This window comes from Hemiscyllium ocellatum, chromosome 16 (assembly GCF_020745735.1).
Source record: "Hemiscyllium ocellatum isolate sHemOce1 chromosome 16, sHemOce1.pat.X.cur, whole genome shotgun sequence".
Taxonomy (NCBI): Eukaryota; Metazoa; Chordata; class Chondrichthyes; order Orectolobiformes; family Hemiscylliidae; genus Hemiscyllium; species Hemiscyllium ocellatum.
In genome coordinates this window covers 66,215,002-66,237,569 of record NC_083416.1, presented here as the reverse complement: position 1 = coordinate 66,237,569, position 22,568 = coordinate 66,215,002, and positions in this window count along the sequence as shown.

Below are 22,568 nucleotides of genomic sequence, written 5' to 3'. Positions count from 1 at the left end.
AAAAAAGTAAGACAAATCCAATCCAGCCAATTTCCACCCAATCAGTCTACCTACAATCATCAAAAAGGTGATGGAAATGGTCATCAACAGTGTTATCAAATTTAGCTATAACATGCTCAAAGAAATACTGTGGATGCTGGAAATCTAGGATAAAAACAGAAAATGCCAAAGAAACTGAGCAAATCTGAGAGCATCTGTGAAGAGAAAAAGAGTCAATATCCAACATGAATTTTGAAGGGCTTCCTGAAGAAGGGCTTATGCCCGAAATGTCGATTCTCCTTCTCCTTGCCTGCTGCCTGGCCTGCTGCATTTTTCCAGCATCACATTTTTCAACTCTGGTCTCCAGCATCTGCAGTCCTCACTTTCTCCTAGTGAATCTTGAAGGGTCAAAGTTCAGTTTGAAAGAAGAGTTACTGGAATCAAAATGTTAACACTAAGCTGTTCCAGAACAACCACAGCAATGGCATCCACCGAACAATGTGTAAGGGGAATGGCAAATTCTTGAGCCCAGTTTTCAGGACAATTGCTGGAATATTGTCAAGTCCTATTACCTCAGCACTGTCAAGTGCCTTCATCCACTTATTGATATCATGTGGAGTAAATTGAATTGGCTGAAGAGTGATGTCTGTGATGCTGGGGGCCTCTGGAGAAAGCTGAGAACGGTTGTCCACTCAGCATTTCTGGCTGAAGAGTTGTGCAAATACTTCGGCCTTATCTTTTGCAATGTTATGTAGGGATCCCCCATCACAACATTGGGAATATTTGTGGAGCTTCCTCCTCCAGTGAATTGTTTAATTGTCCGCAACCACTCACAAGTGGATGTGAAAAGACTGCAGGGCTTAGGTTAGATTGGTTCATTGGTGAATGGTTAGTTTGCTACCTTTTCTGTTTTGGCATGCAATTAGTCCTGTTTTGTAGCATCACTGAGTTGACACCTCATATTTAGGTCCCTGAAAGTACTCCTGGCGTGCCCTCCTTCACTCTTCATTATACTAAAGCAGTTCCACCAACTTGATGCGAATGATGGGCTGGGAGATATGCTACCCCAAGAGATTGCAGATTGTGTTGGAGTATGATTCTGCTGTTGCTGTTGGCCAACAGCATCTAATGAATGCTCCAAATCTTTCCTATTTATCAAGAGTGACAGTGCTACACAATACCATGAATGGTGTTCTCAATGTGAAGACATGTCTTCATCTCCACAATGACTGTTTGATGGTCATTTTTGCTGATGCTGCCATGGACAGAACATTCTAGCCATTTGCTGCAACTGAGTAGTTTCCCTAAGCCATTTCAGCATTCGTGAATCAGTTGGATTTTAATAATAATTGACAGTGATTTGATGGTCATCATAAATTCAAGATTTATTTTCCATTCAAGTTGCACCATCTGCCATGATGGTCATTTTCACATTTGTCATATGTACTGCAGGGTCTGTTGTTTCTATTGTATACTCAATGACTGGGCATAAAGGTGTGGTGGGATGCCATTGGAACATTGTTGGTTTATATAAGTTAACATGAATGTTGCATGTGGAATGGGTTGGGGATGAGGAGATCGCAGAATCTCTGCAATGTGGAATCAGGCCATTTGGCCCATCAAGTCCACACTGACCCTCCGAAGAGCATTCACCCCACCACTGTAACCCTGCATTTCCCATGGCGAATCCACCTACCCTGAACTTGCCTGGACACTATGGGCAATTTAATATGGCCACTACACCTAACCTGCACATCTGTGTACTGTGGAAGGAAACTGGAGCACATGGGGAGAAAGTCTGTATGAAGTTTGCACAGTTGCCCAAGGCTGGAATTGAACCCATGTCTCTGTTGCTGTGAAGCAGCAATGCTAGCTACTGAACCATCATGCCTCCCAGTGTGAGATGTGAGGGATGAAGGTTACTGGCTCAATATTTTTAACAGAACAGTGAGGACTACAACCCATGGAGTTACCTGTGGACATTTGTCACAGCCCACCTTGGCATTCAGCACCTTCATGATCTCTGTCTGGTGCCAACAGGTCCAACTCCATCCTGCATCCATCTCATCTGACCCTGGAGCAAAATTCACACTATGCAGGACGCTTTTCTTAGCAGGGATGTTCCAGCAACACATTTTCAGTTCTGACTTGCACTGCCTACTTCATTGATTAAAATCTAGCCCATAATGTCCTTAATATTTTCTCTGTACATTAACATCTAAATCCCTCACTTAAATGCAACACAACCAAGCAAGCAACTGCTGAGAAAGCCAAACCTCAATATGAAGAAAGTTTCATGATGTGATGAGCCAGTGGACTCAAATGTAGCAGATCAGTAATTATAAAAATGTCTCAGGAGATTGGCAAAGGTTGCAGTGCCAGAACTATACCACAGATTGAAAACATGACTCCATGCTGATTTGAAGACAGAATTATTGACTGGTGGGTCTGAGAGAAAAAAAATGTCCTGAGGTCAAGAATTAGTTTCTAGAACTCAACAGGCACACAGCAAATGGTGGTTTAAAGATTTATTTTGCAATCTAGTGAAAAGACAGAAATGAGCAAAGAAAGTGCATCTGTGATAGATAAGTAAAATTATAAGTGCTATGTTTTGGATTTTACTCCAGATATTCTTTTTTGATTTAGCTTCCCAGACAATTCCTTGGAAGAATGTCTTGTCCAAATAAATAGAAATCTTGTCTTTAATCTGGGAAATGTGTAAGTAGTCTGGCACTGAAAAAATAACACTTCAGCTTTGAGTTATTCCTTTTCATGACCTTGTTTTACTTCCAAAGGTCAGACAGTAAACAATCTGCAAAATCATGGCTTAAACTGCAAGCTGTCGAACATATTTGACACAATGCTATACTACCCACCGATGGGTTTGCAGATGGCAATGGCCATAAGATTCTCTGGGTGGCCTTTCCACCACCTATCCATCCACTCTAACTTGTCTGCAATTTCATGTGGGGCTGGGGATTCCCACCTTAAGCCCTTAATTTATTAAATAATGGCCCATCGAGAATTGTTTCCAATCCTGCCATAATTTTGAGACAGGTGGATGGAGCTCTCTGATGTTCCTGATGTAAATTCTTCCCCATAATCTCAACTATTATCGATGAATGACATTCAACACATTTTGAGCTTTTCAATTGCGTGTGAGAAGATGGTGGCCAATCTCTAGTGGGACTGGTAATCCAGAGCCTGAGGCTAAAATTCTGAGACATTTTGATTCTCAAGATGTCAAATGATGAAATTTGAATTCAATAAAAATGGAGAATTTAAAGCTGATCTAATGGTAATGTGCAACCTGGATAGTCATAAGAATTCATCTGGTTCAGTGATGTCCTTTATGGAAGGAGATGTGCTAGCCTTAGTTAGTCCAGTTTACTTGTGATTCCAGATTTGCAGTAATGTGGCTGACTCCAATCTGCCCTCAGGCTAGCATTTATTACCCAATCTAGTGATGCCCCACTCACATGAATGAAAAAGAAATTGAGCAAATTTCTTCTCAGGAATTTTTAAAAAAACTCTTGTTTTTGAGAATGTCATAACTTCTAAGAATAGAGTTGTTAGGTTGACATGTAAACCAAGAGCTTCAAAAAGAGACAATATAAAAATCTTGTAGAAGTAATGTTTTCGGTCAAGGCTCTTTACAATGGAGCTTCATCTGCTTTGTCTAAATTGTGGCTCAGTATCCCTGTTCACAGCTCAGCTATTTAAAAGGTTGACTGAATTTTCTTTACTTTACAAATACAATTACTCTTAATACGCTTATATTCGCTGAGGGCCAGCTACTGTGAGAGTGGGGCATTTTGTGATCTTGTGGCATACCCCATTTTTTATACTTCAGTCTTTCATGGGAATTTATAGCCCATTCGCAATTGTCCTTGAGAATATGTGGTGGATAGTATTCCCATATAACTGCTGCCCTTGTCCTTCAATGTGGCAGAGCTCATAGCCATGAAAGCTGTCATCAAAGGAACCTTGGCACATTGCTATGTATCCTGTACATTTAGACACTGCTGTTACTGTGCAGTGGAGTGGTGGAGGGAGAGAATTTTTATATTGGTGGATTTGTTCTGTGATTTGGATATGTTTAGATTTTAATTAAACTTACTCACAAATTTGATGGCTATGCAAGCTGAAGATGGTGCAGCCAAGGGCAACATGTCATTTTGATCCTTGACGACCAATGGGAAAATGGTCTATCACACTACCCAAAGATGTGTAGGATTGAGTAAGAGAAAAAAGGAAGGGCCCCAAAGAGAATCCAATGCAAAATGAAAGAAACAGAACTGGATTAATGGAGTGTTATGTTCTCAGAAAAGATGCACTTGTTATGGTCCTAGCTGGTAGTAGTACCTGACAGGTCAGACCCCAGAATTAAACCCTTCTTAGTAGAGCATGTGTTTACTTATTTTGGTTAGTTTTGGTGGCAAGTTATAAATCCCTTTCTTTCAATGTGGTCTTCAAGTCTTGGAATTTGATATCCTTCTTTTTCATGTGTTGATTCTGCAACTGAGTGTCAAAACCAGGTGGGTCACAAGCATGATACATAAACTCCATCTGCTATAACTTGGTTAAATAATGTCATTATCCATCATACACTTAATCTCTTTCCTCATTATAGTTAACTTCTCTGAAGTGAGTTTATAAGAAGTGTCTCAAAGATGATACATCCCCTATATTGACATAATGTATCATCAAAGATAACTTTCCTGATCTATTCACACAAATTGATTGATGAGCCTGTAATAACCTCTAAGTCCATTCAAAAAGGTTTTGGAAGAGAGAATATTGTGCTATCTAACTTTTTATGAATCTCCATATTGTCCAATTTAATTACTGGAGGAACAAATTTCCAATGATCAATTTCTGATAAATTTTCCAATTCTTATATTTTTACTTCACTCCTTATTTAATTTGCATTTCTTCTGACTATTCTCCCAGTCATAATATTTTTTAACATATCTAACATGACACATTTTCTGTGTTCTCCCATGGTCTGGGATAATCATAAAATAATTCACATCATTGAGTTTCTTTTTGATGTTATGAACCTTGCTTTTCTGGTTCTCCAGAGGGCAGTAACAATAATAACACTTTGTTTCCACCAATAAAAGTTTGAATTTTATCCTTTTTATCCAATTCAGTTTTCATTGTTTGTAGAACATATTTCAAATATTTTTTGGCCAACTTGCACACATCAGAAAACATTTCACTCAAACTTGAAACATAGTTATAGGCTTTGGTTTATAAATTTCATTTAGTTAACTCAGGACACCCTCTCACTTTATGGAAATGGATCAACTCAAAACAACTAAATCCTTTGGACTCATGAGGACATTAGAGTGACTATCCTTGACATCAGTGTAGCATTTGACTGAATGTTACATTAAGGAACTTTAGCAATGCAGGAGTCAATGGGAACAAAGGGGAAGACTCTCTGTTGGGTGGTTGGCACAAAGGAAGATGGTTGTGGCTGTTGGAGGTTAGATACCTCAACTCTAGGATGTCTCTGCAGGAGTTCCTCAGTGTTGCATCCTAGGCCCAACCATCTTTTGCAGCTTCATCAATGATCTTCCCTCCATCATAACGTGAGAAGTCAGAATGTTCACTGATGATTGCACAGTGTTGAGCAGTCCATATCCAAGTGCAGCAAATCTGAACAATAGCTGAACTTGGGCTGACAAGTGGTAAGTCACATTTTAGTCACACAAGTGCCCAGCAATGACTATATGAAGGGACTGGGGGCATTCTAGTGAAGTTTACCGATGATACAAGTTAGGTGGACAGGCAGGTAGTACTGAGGAAGTGGGGAGGCTGCAGAAGGATCGAGACAGTTTGGGAGAGTGGTCCAAGAAATGGCTGATGGAATTCAATGTGAGCAAATGCGAAGTCTTGCACTTTGGAAAAAAGAATACAAGCATGGACTACTTTCTAAACGATGAGAAAATTCGTAAAGCCAAAGTACAAAGGGATCTGGGAGTGCTAGTCGAGGATTCTCTAAAGGTAAACATGCAGGTTGAGTCCGTGATTAAGAAAGCGAATGCAATGTTGTCATTTATTTCAAGAGGGTTGGAATATAAAAGTACCGTTGCGCTACTGAGACTGTATAAAGCTCTGGTTAGGCTCCATTTGGAGTACTGTGTCCAGTTTTGGTCCCCACACCTCAGGAAGGACATACTGGCACTGGAGCGTGTCCAGCGGAGATTCACACGGATGATCCCTGGAATGGTTGGTCTAACATACGAGGAACAGCTGAGGATCCTGGGATTGTATTTATTAGAGTTTAGAAGATTAAGGAGAGATCTAATAGAAATTTACAAGATAATACAAGGCTTGGAAAGGGTGGATGCTAGGAAATTGTTTCTGTTAGGCGAGGAGTCTAGGACCCCTGGATACAGCCTGAGAATTAGAGAGGGTAAATTCAGAACAGAAGTGCGGAGACATTTCTTCAGCCAGAGAGTGGTGGGTCTGTGGAATTCATTGCCACAGAGTGCAATGGGGGCCGGGACACTAAATGTCTTCAAGGCAGAGATTGATAGATTCTTGATGTCACAAAGAATTAAGGGCTACGGGGAGAATGCGGGTAAATGGAGTTGAAATGCCCATCAGCCATGATTGAATGGCGGAGTGGACTCGATGGGCCGAATGGCCTTACTTCCACTCCTATGTCTTATGGTCTTATGGTCTTATATCCAGCAAGAGAGAATCTAACCATCACCACTTGACATTCAATGACATTACCCATCATTGAATCCTCTGTTATCAACTTCCTGGTGAATAGCATTGACCAGATAATGAACAGGACCAGCCATATAAATAATGCTTCTTATTAACATTGCTAAAGAGAATTTATTTAAAATAACCGAGGGCAGTTTTATTTTAAAAAAAGGAGTTGTGTCTATGGAGCTTTTGGAGAGGTCCAGACATGGATGGCTCTGGAGTGAGATTTTTTATTTATTCAGAATATTGAAAGCTGTCTGCTGGACCACTTGAGCGGCAGTCTTTCTTTAGTTCGATTGTTTAACTAAGTGGTTGATTTTACTTAAGATTATACATTTTATCCTTTATTTTGCATGTTTAATATTAACTCTTTGGGTAAAGAAAGGTAGTTCATTTGAAATGTAAGGTACTATTGTAAGCTGCTTCTTTTTAGGCTCAATGACATTGAGGATAAGCAAGAGAAGCAGAGTTAGATGGCTAGTAGATCTAGGTCACAAGTCACATGACACAAAGTTATAGTCCAATAAGCAAAGGAGCAGCGCTCTGAAAGCTTATGATTGTGTTGAGCTATAACCTGGTGACATATGACTTCTGACTTGGTCACAATAGTCCATCACCAGCACCTCCACATCATAGTAGATTTAGAGACATGTTTAAACAGCTGGCTCAGTCAGATACATGGATGACTGTCAGGACAGGTAAGAAGACAGTTCAGAGACTCCTGTGGCTACTCCTCTCTCGAGCAGATACTCAGCTTTGGGTACTGTTGAAAATGATAATCTCTCAGAGGAAAATAAAAGAGACAGGCAGATCTTGGGCATTAAGAATGAATCTGCTGTTAAGTGGGGTTTGACAAAATTTAAATGAATAATTGTTATATGGGACCCACATGGAATAGAAAGGAGATTCTGCAGCAGTGAGCATGAATCTAGGATGGTATGTTGCTTTCCTGATGCCAGGATTAAAGATGTTGCAAAACTTTTAAAGCATAATGTTAAAGCAGAAAGTGAGAAACCAAAAGTTATTGGATACATTTGTAGGACAGAGTTGAAGGCTTTGGACAACGAATATAAGAGGCATGGAGAAGTTTAAAAACAGAACCTCAAAAGTAGTAATCTCTGGTTTACTCCTGGTGGCAAGCTCAAATGAGAGTAGGAATAAAAAGACAAAGAAGATAAATCAATGGCTGAGCAGGTGGTGTGTCATGATCAGGGATTCAGGTTCTTGTATAACTGGATCTCTTCTGGGACAGAAAAAAGATGTGTTTAAAAAGGATGGATTTCACCTGGATTGGAAAAGAACCAATATCCTAGCAGGAAGATTTGCTAATTGTATTCAGGGAGACTGTAAACTATTTGACAGAGAGGGTGGAGGGATCTTAACTGACAGAGTAAATGTAAAGGTAAGTAGGAATGGTTTTGAATCTGAAAACAACAAGGTAATTAGAAAAGACCAACAAGAGCAAGTCTGAGAATAAAGTAACTCTCTGAAGAATTAAACTGCATTTATTTCAATGCAAGGGGTCTTATAGGTAAGGCGGATGACCACAGGGCATATTTGGGAACATGTGATTGGGACATCAAAGCTATTACAGAAACTTGGCTGAGGGATGGACAGGACTGGTAGCTCAACATGCCGGATTTCAGATGCTTCAGGAAGGACAGAAAAATAGGAGGGGGAATGGTGTTTTTGATTAAGGAAAACATTACTGCTGTAACTAGTGATGATATTTCTGAAAGATCATCCACTTTAAATACTGGACATACAAAGTAATAGTCAATCTCATGTAAAAGTCTACCTCCTACTTTTGGCCAAATAATCTGGAATTCTCCATATATGTTGTGTAAAAGTTGACTCTAGTTCTTCAAAGATAACAGATCAATGTTTATCAGTCAGTGTGCCAGCTGTCACATCTTGCTCCAGCTTTCCAGTCTCCCAGTTGTTCCACTCCGCTCCTGGTCTTCCAGTTCGTTGGCTGCTTGCTCCGTTCCGGGTTTGCAGACTTACCATAATTCTTTTTTCCTCCCCCTCATTTGTTTCTAGATCATTTGGGCTTCTGCTAATGATATGGTATGAATTTTGATGGGCATGAATTTCAGCCCCTCAAAAGTGGTATCCATGTTATAATTGAACCAATAAATTAACCTCAAAATGTTGTCAAAAGATTTGGTGAGCTGCCGAATGACTGGACAGTGGCTAATGTTGTGCCTTTGTTTAACAAGGATGTAAGAAGAAGCTTGGGAACTATAGACCTATAGTTTTGGGCGGCACAGTGGCACAGTGGTTAGCACTGCTGCCTCACAGCGCCAGAGACCCAGGTTCAATTCCCACCTCAGGCAACTGTCTGTGTGGAGTTTCCACATTCTCCCTGTGTCTGCGTGGGTTTTCTCCGGGTGCTCCGGTTTCCTCCCACAGTCCAAACATGTGCAGGTTAGGTGAATCAGCCATGCTAAATTGCTCATAGTTTTAAGTGAAGAGGTAAATGTAGGGGAATGGGTCTGGATGGGTTGCGGGTCAGTGTGGACTTGTTGGGCCAAAGGGCCTGTTTCCACACTGTAAGTAATCTAATCTAAATCTATGGGTCTGGCATCGGTTGTGGGTAGGTTGTTGAAACTGATTCTGAATGATTTTATATATGTATATGTGTATGTATTATATATATATATATATATAGAGAGAGAGAGAGAGACAAGGAATGATCAGGGATAGTCAACATAGTTTTATGTAAGGAAAATCATGTCTCACAAACTTGACAAACTTGATTGAGTTTTTTGAGGAAGTAACCAAAAGATTGATAAGGGCAGACTGGTAGACATTGTTTACTTGGATTTTAGTAATGTCTTTGACAAGGTTCCACATGGTAGCCTAATTAACGAAGTTTGATCACATGGGATTCAGGGTGAGCTTGCCAATTGGATACAAAATTGGCTTAACAACAGGAGACAGAGTGATGGTGAGATGTTGATTTTCGGGCTGGAGACCTGTGACTAGTGGTGTTCCACAGCGATCAGTGCTGGACCCACTTTTGTTTGTCATTTATATAAGTGTTTTAGAAGAGAACATTGGTTAATATGTTTGCAGATGACACCAAGATTGATGGTCTGGTGGATAGTGAAGAAGGTTATCTTTGGTTACAAAAAGATCTTGATCAATTGGTTTAAAGAGCTGAAAGAGTGGCAAATGGAGTTTAATTTGGATAAATGTGAGATATTACATTTTGGTAAAACAAACAGACAAGATTTATACGATTAAAAGTAGGGCCTTGACAGTTTTGTAGAGGGAGCTGGGAATTTAGGTACATAATTCTTTAAAGTTTGCATCACGTATAGATAAGGTGTTTAAGAATGCATTTTACATGTTTGTCTTCATTGTGCAGACCTCTGAAAATAGGGATTGGGGCATTATGCTGAGCTTGGGCAGGACATTGATTAGGCCTCTTCAGGAATAATGTGTCCAGTTCTGGTCACTCTGTTATAGGAAGGATATTATTAAGCTGGAGAGGATTCAGAAGAGGTTTATCAGGATGTTGTCGGGAATGGAGGGTTTGTTTTATAATGAGTGGCTGGATGTCCTGGGACTTCTTTCACTGGAGCATGGGAGGTTGAGAGGTGACCTTATAAAAGTTTATAAAATAAGGAAGAATATTGATAATGTGAATAACAGGTGTCTTTTCTGTTGGGTGGGTGAATTCAAGACTAGGAGGCATAATTTTATGGTGAGAATAGAAAGATTTTAAAAAATTAAGAAAGATAAAGATTTGCATGACAGGCAATTTATTTTACACAGAGTGGTTAGTGTGTGGAATGCACCTCCTAAGGAACTTGTGAATGCAGCTACAGTTATAACATTTAAAAGACATTTACCTAAGTACATAAATAGGAGACGATTGGAGGAATATTGGCTAAATGCAAGCAGAATGGCTAGTCTTGTTCCTGATGAAGGGCTTTTGCCTGAAACATCGATTTTTCCTGCTCCTCGGATGCTGCCTGACCTGCTGCGCTTTTCCAGCACCACTCTAATCTAGACTCGTTTGAGATTATGGTCAACATAGACGGGTTGGACTAAAGGGTCTGCTTCCATGCTGTATGACTTTATCAGAGCAAGACACAGACAGCAAATAAACTCACCTCTTGACTCCATAAAGCCTGTCCACCGTGTGCCAGGACTGTGGTGGAATACTCCCTACTTTCTTGGAAGACTGCAGCTCCAACAACACTCAGTTTGACACCATCATGGACAAAAAAAAAGACTGCTTGATTGGCACAGCAAACATAATTATTCACTCCCACTGCTATGGGCACTCAGTAAATCTCGGTGTAGCATCTACAAGATTCACCAAAGAAATTCATCAGTGTTCTTCAGACAGTCCGTTCCAAACCCACCATCCCCATCAAGAATGACAAGGACAACATGGGGACACCATAATCTGCTATTTCTACCTTTATGTAATGCTAACTGTCTTAATTTAAACCTCGGCTAAATACTTCAAAGAATTGACTGTCATGTCAGGTACTCCCAAAAAAGTTCTTTCCAACACACAGTCCACTGCATGCAAACAACTTCACTATAATACCCATTTTTCATGCCTGGTACCTGGATGTACTTGTTTCTTTAAAATAGACATTTTCTTAAATGCAATGTAATCTTTTCCCAAAAATGTTCCTCCTTTTTATAACCACAGATGATGGTACCACTGGAGAAGACAGATTCCAGAATGATACCTGGCTTGATAAGGTCATATGTTTAATTCATTTATTCAGTTAGTTAATGTGGTGGTTGGTCACTGAAACACATTTACGTGGGGCTATAAATATTCTTTAACAATAGAAAGTAAGTCTATTCCATGAAAGAAAGAAAGCAAACAAATCAAGTTATATTGGAAAGACGTCAACATAAACAATAAAATAACATCAACCTATTTCCAAGTAGTATCCATTACAGAGATATAAGTCCAGAGATGTTATATTCCTTTCTCAACTCCTTAAGTTTCTATTTAACTGATACCTCCCAGTTGCTCTTTCTAAAATTGGAGAGGAAATTCCAATTCCAATTGTAATTTCTCCCTGAGACTGATGGCATGACCTTTTCACAATTCTAATGGTCTAAATTTTTCAAGTTTAACAACCTTGATTTTTTTTTCAAACTCTTTTAGTTGAGAAAACCTCTCAAAATAGACAAACAAAAATGCTACTTCTTCTGTGACTGATTTCCACTAAATTGAACTGACTAAAACCTGCTTGAAGAAAAGCTAAAACTTGTTTTGGCGCTCAAGTCTTAATTCTTCTTTTGTTGTTATTGCTCTCATGTAGCTCACTGTTCTAGAAAGGCTTTCTGACCGTGTTAGGGGGGGAGAAAACGACACATCACAAAGCCATATCTATTTGCCTTTTGATTAAATCAATCCAACTTCCCCAAAAAAATGCTCATATATTTATATACCATTCATGTGAGAGAGGAGAGAGAGAGAAAGAAAATGAAAGAAAATATTTTCTTTAAAAAAATTGATGGACTGTCACTTCTGTTCAATTGCACTGTTTCTTTTTCTGCACAATTCATCTGGCAGTTGCATTACTGGGATAAAAGATAGCAGAATTTTACATGTAAATTGTATGCAGTGTAACTTAAGTTTTTATAATATTTTTTTCCTGTTTGAAGAACAAATGAAAAACAGGTCTCTCTCTCTCTCTCACAAACTGGCCACGGTTCCAGGGTGAATTAATCACTATTGGCAACTTGTATAATGTGCTCATTTGTAGCCAAAGTGCAGCGATTTCAGGAATGGAGCTTGGTCTTTTGCAGGCATGAAAATTGATAAATGCACTTTCAAAGTACCTTCACTGATTTTCATTCCTTATATTTACTGAGGAACTGATGAATGCACTCTGATCTACCTAGAAAATAGTTTTGCATACATTTACAAAGTAATTTTCAGCAATTTAAAATTGGCTTCAACAGAGTCGCAACACGGTGTAACACGAGAATTGACATCATGATTATTTTGTTTGTGGTAAAACAAGTTTTTACTTGAACTTACTCAATGTTACCATATAACAATTCTGAAGTATATTAATAATTTTAAAAATGCTGATTTATTTGCCTAGTAACAAAAACATTTATGTTGTACTTATTTCGGCAGGAACAGGCCTCTATTAGCTGTACAGTTTTCTCCTTCCCTTTCTTTTTCTACTCTCACCTCGAACAGTGATATCCACTTCTGCCAAGGGAATTTTTCTTTGCGTACAACATATTTGGAAAGAACATGAATTAGCTCTCCATGTCTGTCCTTTTCTCTCCGTATGGGCACTAATGGACAGATGGATGTGTTAACAATGGAGGATTTATTAATTCAGAAAAGGTGACTGCAGCACGGGACATGGCTAAATGCCAACTTATTGCTAACTGTATAAAGGGTATAACAGACTGGCAAACCCCTGACTCATTTACCTTTTATTTGACAGACAGCTGGTGCATACTGCTTCATTTTAAATCTTGAGGCACACATCCAAAAATAGGAGTAGGTTTGACTAATGAACTTCTTACCTTTTCCTGGGGTCGACAGCCTGCTTTTGCTCACCCTCCAGGTGCACATGTGAATAATAGACACTCGGGCAAAATACCAAGGGTTTACTGACAGCAGTAGCCCATGTCTTCAGCAAAAGAAAGTGGAGGAGCATGATATTCATGTTTGCAGGTTCATAATTCTTTACCCTGTGGGCCAAGTGTTCTAATGTTTTGTTTCTTAATTCTTGTAAAATTTAGGAGGCATTTTTTTAGCCCTAGATGAAGAGCACGTTTCAGCCACTGCATTTCTCAAGAATGTTGGCACATATTCTGGATGTCCATTTCAAATAGCATGTAAATAATAACATCTTGAAGAATTATGACCTTTTGTTGATCTAGAATCCATCTTCACATATTTAACTAAGTACTTTACCCATAGAAGATTTTTTTTATCCAGTACTATTTTCTGCTATACCCTGTACAAACCCTATTTTTATTGTGCATCTGGAGCACCAAAATAGCTCAGTAGTTTCTGCATGCAAACGGGTCCAAAATGCACCCAAATAAAGGAGTCGTCCACCAATTTTCGCATAATTTTATGAAGTGCATCACTTCTGGAATTATGGTTCTAAAAGAGAAAAATAAACATTGTTAGCAGTGGGAGGAAGTCCAAATAGTCTGAGCAGGTTAACAAGAATGGGCTGATCACCTTTTTAATGGGTAAGATTTTAACTCATTCAAAGCCTGTTAACTTGTAGAAAATTAAGACTTAGCCATTGGAAAATATTCCCTGTTTTAATTTAATGTTATATTGAAAGTAATAAATAAAAATGCAGTAATATTATCTGCACCTGGCTTATGTTAATCTCTTCTGATTCAGGACAACCTGAGGAATTCCTCTTCCAATTTGAAACAATCTCAGGAAAATAGGGATCACATTTCTACTGCCGCTGGCAACATAGATCAACAAAGCAAGATTTTTCTAGAACTTTGGGCTCATGGCATCATGATCAAATACGATATCCAACCCCATACTTACTGGGTTATAATCTTTAGAAATTACTTTCTGAGGGGCTGCCTCCTCATGAGCTGACTCCAAACTCGACATCCAAACAAGGAGGGGAGGAGGTTCCTGTTTCGATTGACCCAGTCAGACAAGCAGAAGGACAGAAACTTTTCAGTCAGTAGCCCTATGGAGAGAGAAACTCTGCTTTGAATCAGATCAGGATTACAAAGTTACCTCACATATCAAGTTCAAAATAAAGTTTTACAGCAAGCAAGCAAGCAGCGTTCCCAGATCAGAAGCAGACTGTTAAATAAGATAAGAAGTATTGTTATTCTAAGTGTGTCTTTTAAAAAAAAATTGTTCATGAGATATGGACACCATTGGCTGGGCCAGCATTGATTACCCATCCCGACTTACCAAGGGGCAGTTAACAGTTGACTACATTGGCATAAGTCTGGGTTCACATGCAGGTTGGACAAAGTCAGGAACAGGTAAGATTTCCTTTCCCAAAGGACATTAGTGAACCAGATGGGTTTTTATAATAATTGACAATGGTTTCATGGTTATCATTATTCCCAGATTTTTATTTATTTCCACCATATGCCATGGTGGGTTTCAAACTTGGATCACCAGCTAATAATTTGAGTGAATTGATAACATTAGCAATAATACCAATAATGACCCTTTGCTACCCTTGCCTCTCTTATGAATGGCTCGTTGTATTGGTGAGGGCTGTTATTCTTCATGTGGCACCTTTGCGGAATGAAACTGTGGCTCTGATGACCACAGGAGACAGTGGACTGCAAGCAAGTGTGTGAGGAGCAGCAATAGGCATATCTAAAAATGAGGTGTCATCCTGGTGAAGGTACCAAACAGGACAATTTGCATTCCAAACAGCATAAGCAGCAAGTGATAGACAGAGCTAAGGGATCCCACAACCAACAGATCAGATCGAAGTTCTGCAGTCCTGTCACATCCAGTCGTAAAATGGTGGTGGCCAATTGAACAATTCACTGCAGGAGCACGCTCCAAAAATATCCCCATCCTCAATAATAGAAGAGCCCAGCACATCAATGGAAAAGATAAAGCTAAAGCATTCAAAGCAATATTTAGCTGAAGTGCCGAGTTGACGATCCATTGCAGCCACCAGTGGTCCCCATCATCACAGATACCTGTCTTCGCCCAATTCGATTCACTCCATGTGATATCTAGAAACAGTTGGAGGCACTGGATGCTACAAAGGCTATGGACCCTGACAGCATTTTGGCAATAATACGAAAGATTTGTGCTCCAGAACTTGCTTCCCTAGCCAATCTCTTCCAGTACAGGTACATCACTGGCGTCTACCCAATAATATGGAACATTCCCCAGGTATGCCTTGTACTCACAAAGCAGGACAAACCCAACCCATCCAATTACCACCCCTGTCAGTCTATCAGTAAAATGATGGAAGGTGTCATTGATAGTGCTATCAAGCAGCACCTGCTCAGCAGTAATCTGCTCAGTGATGGCCCAGTTTGCATATCACCAGAGCTACTGAGCTCGTGACCTCATTACAGTCTTGCTTCAAACATGGACAAAAGCTGAATTCCAGAGGTGAGGTGAGAGTGACGAGCCTTAATATCAAGATTGCATTCAATCAAGAGTGACATCAAGGAGGCCTAGTAAAACTGGAATCAATGGCTATCGGGGCAAACTCATCATACTAGACACATAGGAAGATGATTGTGGTTGTTGAACGTCAATCATCTCAAGGTGCAGGTCATCTCTGCAGAAGTTCCTCAGGGTAGTGTACTAGGTCCAACCATCTTCAGCATCTTCATCAATAACCTTCCCTCTGAAATAAGGTCACAAGCAGGCATGTTCAATGATGATTATGCAATGTTCAGCACTATTCACATCATCTCAATTACTGAAGCAACCCATGTTAAAATGCAACAAAATCTGGACAATATTCAGAATTGGGCCAAAAAGTGTAAAGTAACATGTGCACCACACATGACCACCTCCAACAAGAGACAATGTGATCATGACCCTTGACATTCAATGGTGTTATCATCACTGAACACCCACCACATCAACATCCTTGGAGTTACCATTGATTAGAAACTCAACTAGTCTCACTACATAAACATAGTGTCTACAAGTGCAGTTTTTGAGGTTAGGAATACTACAGCAAAAAACTCAACTCCTGACTCCCCAAAGCCTGTCTACCATCTTCAACACACAAGTCAGGAGTGTGATGGAATACCCCCTCTTGCTTGGATGGGTGTAGCTCCATCAACACTCAGGAAGCTTGCCACTATCCAGGACAAAGCAGCCTGCTTGATTGGCATCATATCCACAAGTATCCGTTCCCTCTACCATCAATGTTCAGTCAATGCAGTGTAAACTCTACAAGATGCACTTCAGAAATTCATTCAAGATCCTTAAGTAGCATCTTCCAAACCCATGACTACTTCCATCCAGAAGGACAGCGATACAACTCAAAACCACTACCTGCAAGATCCTCTTCAGGTCACTCAGCATCCTTACTTGGAAATGTGTTGTTGTTCCTTCGCTGTTGCTAGGTCAAATTTCTGAAATTCCCTCCTTAATGGCATTATGGATTAACCAATAGCAGGTTGACCACAGTTCATAAAGGCAGCTCACCACCACCTTCTCAAGGTAAACTAGGGATGGGCAAAAATGCTGGCTGGCCAGCGACACCCATGTCACAAAGAAAATCAAAAATGAGTGATGAACAACTTGTTTGAAGTGTATAATAACCTGAATGGTCTTGACAAGGTTAACACGGAAGGGATACTTTCATCTTGTGGGCCAGTCCAGAACTAGAGGGCTTTGTTTTAAATTTAATGATTACTCTTTCAGACAGAGATGGGAAGATTTTTTTTGTCACAGAGGATTTTACATCTTTGAAACCCTGTGTCAGAATGCAAAAGAGGTGGGGCCACTGTGTATTTTTAAGGTAGAAGTGGATAAATTATTGTTAGACAAAAGAGTTAAAGGAGAAATTTGAGCACACCATATAGTCTAACTGTGCTCCCACTTTGTATGTTTATATGTCTCTCCCATTATTATCACCATTATACAGTTTTGCATTTTTTTTGTATAACTTCCTTGCAAATGTTTTCCTCCATATTTTCTCCACTACTTAATGGCCTATTGAAAACTGCTTGTACTTAGCTAAACTTCACTTTAACCAAATATATTCTCCCCGTGACCATTCCTGGTTATCCTCTTTCTCCAACAATTTAATTTCTCCTCAATCAATTCTGTCACTGTTCTTCCTTTTCTTCAGTATCTTTTATGAACATCTTGTATTTGGGGATATTCAGTACACTGGCTTCTCTATTGTTGAGTCCTTTTGTTATTGGCCCAGTGCCATGTTACAAATAGGCTGTGTGAGCCTGGGCTCACTCATTTATCTTACTTACCAGCCTCTTTGCTTTCATGTACATGCACTGCAAACTTTGCTGTATTCCTCATCATGTGATTCCAGTGAATAGCTTTCTATTTCATCTTCTCGCACTATTTCCCCATTGTGCGCATTGTGTATCCTTTCTAGTTCTCACCACATCAGCTGCTAAAATCACACCCTTCCACACCTCACTTAAAAATGTGCTACAGTAGCTGTTCCAAGCATGAGTTTAAAGGTGTGATAAAGTTTAAAACCAAAATACTAAACCAAGAGCTGAGACAGAAGTTTTAGATAATCATATTGACACAAATGGGATTCAATAGATTATAGACTCACATTGTCTCAAATTTAACTATGAATCTTGCATCCCACCAACAAAATAGTGGTAAATCTATGATCTTTAAACTTTCAGCCAATCGCCTGTTGGAAGACACATCTATAATCCGTTTAAAATGAAATGACAGTGCTTGTCACTTGCAAGAAGGAGATCAGATCATGTATCTCCAGTTGTCAAACTGCAGTAATTTAACTTGACAAGCTTCCTGCCATCGAAGACAGCTTTTGAAGTTTAGCTGCTGGACCAGATATTGAATGTGGTGTCTGAAATTCTAAGGCCAAGTTTGACAATGAGGAATTGAAAATCTGATAATACAGTATTGAATTGCTGGGTGAATGTTATTGGTAATCAGAGACTTTTGTAATCGCTTCACCAGAATAGCTCCTGCGTCTGCAACTGCAGTGACCTTCTTCAGATGCAATCAAAGACCACATCATGGTTTACATTCTCTATAGCCTCGACAAATATCTTTTGTTTACTGATTGAATTTGCTTTAGTTCAAATTTAATGTGCAACTTGACTGTAACTTCTTTTGTATTGCTAACGGATTTAAGAATATTAGTGTTTTAAAAAAGCACTTCAAGAACATGTTTATTTCAGCACAGTGTGCAAAAAGGCACCTGGTTTTACATATTTGCTGCTTTTCTTTGAGGGTGGATATAGGGTGTTGGGGGCAATTGTAGTTCCTCAAATGTACACATGAGGACAGTTAGTTTAATATTTTTATGTGGTTGTGGCCTTTCCCCAGTGTTAATTCACTATCTACACAGGTCAATATTTAATAACAAAAACACTTTGTTGCTTTGAGGACTAATCCTTCCTAGGCAAGGAATAGAATATCCAGCACTGAACACTTGCTATGTGAATCTGTATATTACAGTCTGATCCTGACATAATTGCTTCTCCTGACAGGATTCCATGCTAACTCCATAAGCAGCACTTCTGCATACACATCATGGGAATACATATGTAGGCAGCACGCTATGTTTCAATTTAGCTAATGCTTTACACGTTCAAATAAAGTACTAGATTTTTCACCAACTACTTAATGCTGGTTCAAATTTAAGAGGTATTAGCCAAAGAGAGTTTCTCATAGTAAGCCTGATCTTCCTCTGGCATGCAGTCTGATAGTTCAAAAGATGCTGAAGCTGTTCATATAATTTCTGCAATGCAGTGATATGTCATAGATTGACAGTCATTCTCTATTTCATTGTGTCAGCACAGTGCAAGGTTCTTGTGTATTGTTTGATCCAATGCACCTTATGAAAGTGTAAAGAACCCAAAACCAAGACCTGGGACTACTCAAAGAAAAACACAAAGGCCTAGAAATTGAATCATTCTGCGACCAGTGTATGGATTTTAAAAGGTGGATGAGCCTCTGATATGCAAGGAGGGACCATAATCATTTTGAATTGTAATTGCACAGGCCAGCATATTGGACCCAGCTTCCCGAAGCCATGCAGAATACATTCCAGAACAATCAAAGCACTGATTACTTTGATCAAATCATGATACTGCACTTACTGGGGCATGCCTTACTGATGTTGGTATGCTGCGGTGCCTGACCTGTCAGCTTTCAAACCCAGTGAGCAACTCACAGTATTACCTAACCCTTATCAGGTGCTGTTTAAATAGACCAAGCAGTTGTTTGTTTAGTTGGATTAGTTGCTTGTATGTTAATTTACGCTGCTACCTTCTGGAAGTTTTCAACTTCATTGAGCTTTATCCAGCATTACAGCCATACGTGCTCCTGGCATTGACCTCCTCAGCAGTCTCTTCCAGCTTGCAGTTGTTTTAGTCATAGACCGAAAAGAAGAGGACTTTGCCAGCTGTGGGTATGTTGGTGGATGGCTCTCGCACCCTATGACAACTGCGACACTTAAAAGGCCAACTGAGGGTGTTATTTTTTTCTCTCACCACTAAGATACCTGGTGACCTCCTTGTAGAGTTGGAAGGGATTCGTCTGATGGGTCGCACTGTGGATCATGGAAATCATCACCAGTGACAAAGTCAGTTCTGCTGAAATGCCAACTCCTACCCAAATCCTCTCCAATTCCCTTGCCAGGCTTGTGGAAATCGTGCCAATAAGCCGAACCTGATGTATCTTGTTCTCAGGAAGCATGGAAAGTGCACCATTCTGGGTCTGTTGCCTTCCTAGCACTCACCATTTGGGGGAGCTGTTGGGGCTGAAGGTCTGGCCAGTCCTCTTCATGGAGGGGAAGTTGTTGGGAGCTGAGAGCAATTGACTGCGGGCGAATAATTGTCGAAGAGTTGCGACTCTCATGACTAGCTGAGAAATGCCTTTCCCAACTGTTAATTTGGGTTAGCATTGTGCCAAACATTTTGCTAATATCTCACCTATTGCTTGCTGTGGCTAGTTTTGTGATTGCTTCACACTTTAACCAGAGTGAATCTCCCGTTAAAGCAGTCAAAAAGTATGGTGCTGGAAAAGCACAGCAGGTCAGACAGCATCCGAGGAGCAGGAATGTTGAAGTTTCGAGCATAAGCTCTTCATTAGGAATGTTGAGGGAGATGCCCATGGGACCTGAGAGATAAATGGGAATGGGGTGGAGTTGGGGGAGGGTAGCTGGGAATGTGATAGGTACATGAAGGTGGGGGAGGGGATGGTGATAGGTCAGAGGGGAGAGTGAAACGGATAGGTGGGCAGAAAGAGCAACAGGTAGGACAGTTCAAGAGGGCGGTGCCAAATTGGAGTTGGGATAAGGTAGGGGGAGGGGAGATCAGGAAAATGGTGAAATTGACATTGGTCCAGTGAGGTTGGAGGTCCCATGGCCGAAGATGAGGTGTTCTTCCTCCAGGCGTCGGGTAGCTGGAGTTTGGCGGTCGAGGAGGCCCAGGAGTTGTATGTCCTTGGCGGAATGGGAGGGGGAGTCGAAGTGTTTGGCCACAGGATGGAGGGGTTGATTGGTTCGTGTATCCCAGAGATGTCCTCTGAACTGATTGTAAGTTGGTGTCCAGTCTCCCCAATGTACAGGAGACTACATCAAGAACAACAGACACAATAGATAAGTGTTTGGAAGTGCAGGAAAATCTCTGTCAGATGTGGAAGCATCCTTTGGAGCCTTGGATGGAGGTGAGGGCAGAGGTGTTGCCACAGGTTTCACACCTCTTGCACTGGCAAGGGAAGGAGCCAGATCATCTCCCGGGACACCTGCACTAAACAATCTCACCATTCTGTGGCCAAACATTTCAACTACCCCTCCTACTCCACCAAGGTGGCAAATCCTGGGCCGCCTCCACCACCAAGCTCTAGCCACCTGATGTCTGGAGGAAGAATGCCTCATCTTCCACCTTGGGACCCTCCAACCACAGGGCATTAATGTTGATTTCACCAGTTTCCTGATCTCCCATCCACTCCCCACCTTATCCCAGTTCCAACCCTCTTCAGCTGTCCTACCTATCCTTCTTCCTTCCCACCTATCTGCTCCACCCTACACTCTGACCTATCACCGTCATCCCTCACCTTCATCTACCTATCGCATTCCTAGCTACCTCCCCGCCTTTCTCTCCACCCCCACCCCCAACACACATTCCTGATGAAGACCTTGTGCTCGAAACATTGACTCTCCTGCTGCTTGGATGCCCCCTGCTCAGCTGTGCTTTTCCAACACCACACATTTTGACTGTGATCTCCAGCATCTGCAGTCCCCACTTTCTCCCCTTAAAGCAGGTGACTTTAAGTGATGGACAAAGGGAAGTACAGGACGTTCTGCTCTAACGCGGCAGTTGTGTTCCTCTGAAAACTCGTGCTACAGAAAATCGCGTGTTGGAAAACTGCTGTCAAAAACCACGCTATAGAAGGCCGTGATACCTGTTCAGTAGAAAGTTTCTATTAGCTAAACCATGTCCACAATTCGTCAATCACGTTCTAGCCAGTTCACATCGGCAAAACATGTATTATACCACAATGACGGAGCAAAACACTCCCACTACCAGCATTTCAAGAAAGTAGCCCAGACCTTAACTTTCATTTTTTTTAAGCAGGTGTAAGCTGGATATTTTTATCAGATCCAGATTGAATGGTGTTGGACTAAACAGCTCACCACAGAAGGCTCTATAATTTGTTATGGACCAGGCCAGACTCCCTCAAAGCATTTCAAGAAAATTGCTTGGAGCCTAACTTTTCTTGGTTTTTTTTTAAGCAGGTGTAAAGTGGATATTCCAGGAGTGATGCAGCTGGCCCAACCACTTAGTTTTAAAAAAAACAAAATTTATTTGCAAGATTACCAAATGAAACTGAAACAAAAGAGAACAGAATATGGAATTACTGATCCTATTCGAAAACCCAACAGATTATCCCAACTTAATGATGCTGTTTCAAATTTCTGCAACAATCCCCCCAAACAGCCTGGGCAAAAAATCAAACATAGGAGAATACAGGACAGAGAGATGATAGAGACATTCAGCATAGAACAGCTTCTTTCATGGAGCAGTTTCTTGGACCAGCAGCCTCAAAACTGACTGCCTGTGAAGATCTCAACCCCCCGGGAGGGGTCTCTTGGTTCTGCAATCAGTCAAATAAATAACAGAAGTACAGTCTGCTACAGCAAGATTTCACACTTTAATTAGTA